This window comes from Gossypium arboreum, chromosome 2 (genome assembly GCF_025698485.1).
Source record: "Gossypium arboreum isolate Shixiya-1 chromosome 2, ASM2569848v2, whole genome shotgun sequence".
Classification (NCBI taxonomy): Eukaryota; Viridiplantae; Streptophyta; class Magnoliopsida; order Malvales; family Malvaceae; genus Gossypium; species Gossypium arboreum.
The window spans coordinates 97,705,344-97,710,066 of NC_069071.1; the positions used below are offsets into that span (position 1 = coordinate 97,705,344).

Sequence of the window (4,723 nt, forward strand, 5' to 3'; positions counted from 1 at the left end):
GTACATGTTAGAGTGAGAATTTGATGTTTCCATAGAAGGAAAAATGATCAGCATGTCATAAAACATAAGAAAATAGGCTGAATTTTAATTTACGAGCTTTGGGGCAAAAGTGTAAATATGCAAAAGTTTAGGGGCAAAATTGTAATTTTTCCAAAATATGATTTTGGGTCAATTTGAATAATGTGAGTCCTAATTAGACTATATTTTAAATGATAGAGCAAGGAAAACTGAAATTCGGGCTAAAATGGGGAAAATACCAAGTTGTGGACGAAATGGTAAAATAGCCATTTTCGCATCGAGGTAAGTTCATATGTAAATGTTGGTAACATAGTTATTATTTTAAATGTTTTAATGTTTTTAAATGATATGATAATTATTATGAAATATTATACTTGTGATAATTGTTTGATAATATGTAATTATGTGAATTACTTGATGAGTATGAACTATCACCAAGTATCGATTTCGATATTCCGTGGAAGACGGCAAAGATGTGAGATCGAGGAAAAAGCCCGTTTGAACCTTAGGAATAGATTAGGATACAAGTGACATGTCACTAGGATGGTTGAGCATCCGAACTCGTTGAGTTGAGTCCGAGTTCACTTATGGATGCGACGTCCGAACTCGTTGAGTTGAGTCCGAGTTCGTGAGATGTAACTAGGCATCCGAACTCGTTGAGTTGAGTCCGAGTTCACTTATGGATGCGAACACCGAGCTCGTTGAGTTGAGTCCGAGTTCACTTATGGGCGGGTTACATGGTAGCTTGGCTACATATGTGGCACTTATGTGCAAACTTTCCATGTATCCGAATTATATTCGATGTGTTCAACGGGTAAAGTTCTACTCAAATGGAGGAATACTCAAGATGAAAGGGACGTATTGGTAAGTGTTGTGAAATGGATACTTTGAACAGGTATGTACTTAACCCTCGGGTTGAAAACTCGATATAACAACAATATGGTAAGATGATAAATGAAAAGGTGATATGAATGTCTTGGTGATGATTATGCAAATGATGTTTTATGTTTGCTTATATGGTTATGTTACTTGCTATTTGCATGTGAGCTTACTAAGCATTTATGCTTACTCCTCCTTTTCATTCCTTGTAGTGTTGACAAGCCAGCTCGAAATCGGAAGCGGTTGGAGGCACGCTCACACTATCCGTATACCATCTTGGCATAATGGCTTGTATATTTTGAGTATGGCATGTATAGCATTATAATCATTTTATATGTATGGTCTTATGATATGGTTATTGAGTGGTATGGAAATAGAAATGCTTGGTAATGATTAGCCATTGGAATGGCTAATCATGATCATATTTGGTATTATGTATGTCAAATTGCTAGCTAATCCATGGAAACCATGAAATAGGTAAAATTTACCATAAAATAGATTCAGACAGCAGCAGTGACGTGAGTTTGAAAAATCACTAAAAATAGTAGAAATGGAATTAAATAATGAATAAGTTATGGAATCGAAGCTTGATGAGTCTATTTTCATATGGAATTAGAGAAACAGGTATATGAGCTATATTTTATGAGATGTTTAAATTTTTGTGAAACAGGGCCAGAGCGATTTCTGGATCCCCTGTTATGACTTTGGAAATTCACCATAAATTTTACAAAGATAATTAGAAGTCATGCTTTATATGTACAGATTCCTTATTGAGTCTAGTTTTATTTGAGACAAACGGCATAGGCATTGAAGGTCTGTATAGGTAGATATCTGATTCGTAATACACAGAGGTCAGAGTAGTTGAACCCTGAAATAGGGGAGACTTTAACTAATAAACTGTACTAATTGGCCCAACCAAAAATTCTAGAAAAAAATTAGTAGATATATATATGAGTCTAGTTTCAGGAAAAATTTACGGAATTGGATTTCAAGTTTCGTAACTCGAGATATGATTTTGAAAGCGACTGTGATGCAGTTAGCCAGCTTGTCTGGAAATTTTAAAATGAATTGTATGAGCTGTTTAATTAATGAATTAAGTCCGTTAACACCTCGTGTTTGACTCCGGAAACGGTCTCAGGTACGGGGTGTTGCATCTTTCCTCTAAATCCAAAGATTCAAAACGGGATTGTGGATTAAATCCATTTTGATTAGCTTCTAGCAAAGCTAAGTTTCCATCCTCCTCTTCGTCACTTGGAGGGTCTGATGTCAAAATTCTTTCCAGAGGATCCTCAACAGAGTTGAGTTCCTTCTCTACTATTAAATCCTCTAAGTTGGATACTGCAGAACAATCATCTATTGTGTCAGGAAATCGCATTGACTTGAAAACGTTAAATGTTACCTGATCATCCTGAACGTGCATAGTAAGTTCGCCCTTCTGCACATCAATAAGTGTCCTTCCAGTTGCTAAGAACGGTCTCCCCAGGATAATTGGTACTTCTTTGTCTGCTTCAAAATCTAAAATTACAAAATTAGTAGGAAAGATAAACTTATCTACACGTACCAATACGTCCTCAATTTTTCCTTCTGGATGTGCTAAGGATCGATCTGCTAGCTGAAGTGTAACCGTAGTAGGTCGAACTTCACCTATCCCCAACTTGTTAAATATCGACATAGGCATCAAGTTGATACTTGTGCCGTAGTCACATAGTGCCTTACCACAATAAGTTGCTCCAATGTTTCATGGAATGGTAAAACACCCAGGATCCTTCAGCTTAGGGGGTAATTTGTCTTGAAGATATGCACTGCATTCCTTCGTCAAAGCTACCGTCTCAAATTCTCCAAGTCTTCTCTTCCTGGACAGGATATCTTTCATGAATTTTACATAATTTGGCATTTGTTCAAGTGCTTCAACCAACGGGATGTTGATATGAAGTTGCTTGAGTACGTCAAGGAACTTCTTGAATTGGACCTCCTATTTTTGCTTTTGGAGTCTTTGAGGGTAAGGTGGTGGAGGTTTATATACTGGAGTTGGTACTGGTTGATTTGTCTTTGGCGGCAATTCTGCTACTAACGGAATGGTTGGCTGATCAGAATTGGCTGGTTCTGAGGTTACCTTTTTAGGTATTACAGGTTCTGGTTCTAGTGGAACAGGAACTTTAACACTCGGTTGAACTTCTTCTGAATCTTGAGCTTTAGCATGCTCCTTTTCAACTTCAATGATGTTGGGCTCTACCGTTTTTCCGCTCCTCGATGTTAGTGCTTTACAATGCTCCTTCCCTGGATTTCTCAGATTTTCTGTATCACTAGGTAGAGCACCTTGTGGACAGTTCCTAAGTTCAGTAGCAAGCTGGCCCACTTGATTCTCCAAATTCCTTAGAGTGGCGTCATTCTTCGCCATGTATGCCTTCAATAAATTCTCTAAGCTATTGGATGATTTAGCCTGAACTGGTTTCTGAACTTGCTGTAAAAAACTAGGCGGCTGGGTTGGTCTAGGTTGGGCGTAGTTGTTACAGCCTCCAGCCCCTTGGTTACTCTAGGAAAGATTGGGGTGATTTCGCCACGATGGGTTGTAAAAGTTGGATTGCAGCCCTTGCCTTCCTCGGTTCTGGTTCTGATTACCTATGTAGTACATGGATTCTGGGTTTGACGGACATTCTTCAAACACATGTCCTTCCCCACAATAGACACAGGCTATATTCTCATATTGGTTAGGTGGTTGAGCTGCAAAACTGTTAGACCCATTAGTGGTAAGATTCTTTAACATTGAAGATATCGAAGATACCTAGGATACAAGTGAAGTGAGAGCATCCACTTCATGGATTCTAGCAACTCATCTTCCTGATGTTGCTCAATTGGTTGGCCACTGATAATTGTTACTGGCGATCCTCTCGATGATTTCATAAGCCTCATTGTAAGACTTAGATAAGATAGCACCGTTAGCAGAAGCATCTACTACCATCCTTGTGTGAGCATTGAGACCATTGTAAAATGTCTCAAGTTGGATACAATGCGGAATTCTGTGATGAGGGCACTTTCATAATAACTCTTTGAATCTTTCCCATGCCTCATACAAGGACTCATCATCCATTTGTTGGAAAGCAGTAATCTCATTTCTCAGCTTAGCAATCTTGCTAGGCGGGAAATACTTCACAAGAAATCTCTCTACTAACTCTTGCCATGTAGAAATCGAGTTCGGTGGCAGTGAGTTTAACTAGGCTCGAACTCTATCCCTCAGCGAGTACGGGAACAGTTTTAATCGTAATGCATCTTCGGGTACTCCGGCTAGCTTGAAAGAGTCGCTCACCTCCATAAACAGTCTTAAATGAAGATGAGGATCTTTAGTAGGCATTCCACTGAACTGGCCTACTATCTGAAGCATTTAAAACATGACTGGCTTCAACTCGAATTGTTGTGCCTCGATCTCAAGTCTTCTAATACCTGGATTAAGGTCATTAAAAACTAGCACGGCAAATTTTCGTAAAGCTCTATCCCTATCATCAGCAATAAGGATAGGATTTTGAGCAAAGTTCGATCCTTCTCTAGTTTGCTTGTCTTCTTCATTGGCGAAAGGTTCGTTCTATTTCAGGGTCCACTGGGAGTAAGTCGATACTTCGGTCAATACTCATAAACACCTGAAATAATCAGGGAAGAATTAATTAGGTAAGTAAAATTGAACAGGAAAATAATAGAACCAAAATGTAAAAATAAATTCACAAATAATGTTTTTTTTTAAAAACAGTCCCCGGCAATGGCGCCAAAAACTTGGAACGGTGGAAATGTGCAAGTGTACACAATCGTAACAAGTAATAAAGTGACAAGTAAATGT

The 4,723-nt window shown here is 38.5% G+C and overlaps 1 non-coding gene across 1 annotated transcript; it reads left to right on the top strand.

The window, feature by feature from the left end:
* The first annotated feature begins 3,911 nt into the window (after positions 1-3,911).
* LOC128289701 (small nucleolar RNA R71) lies at positions 3,912-4,018 on the top strand. The gene has a single exon (XR_008279346.1). It is a non-coding gene; the product is annotated as a small nucleolar RNA R71 (small nucleolar RNA).
* Positions 4,019-4,723: the final 705 nt, after the last annotated feature.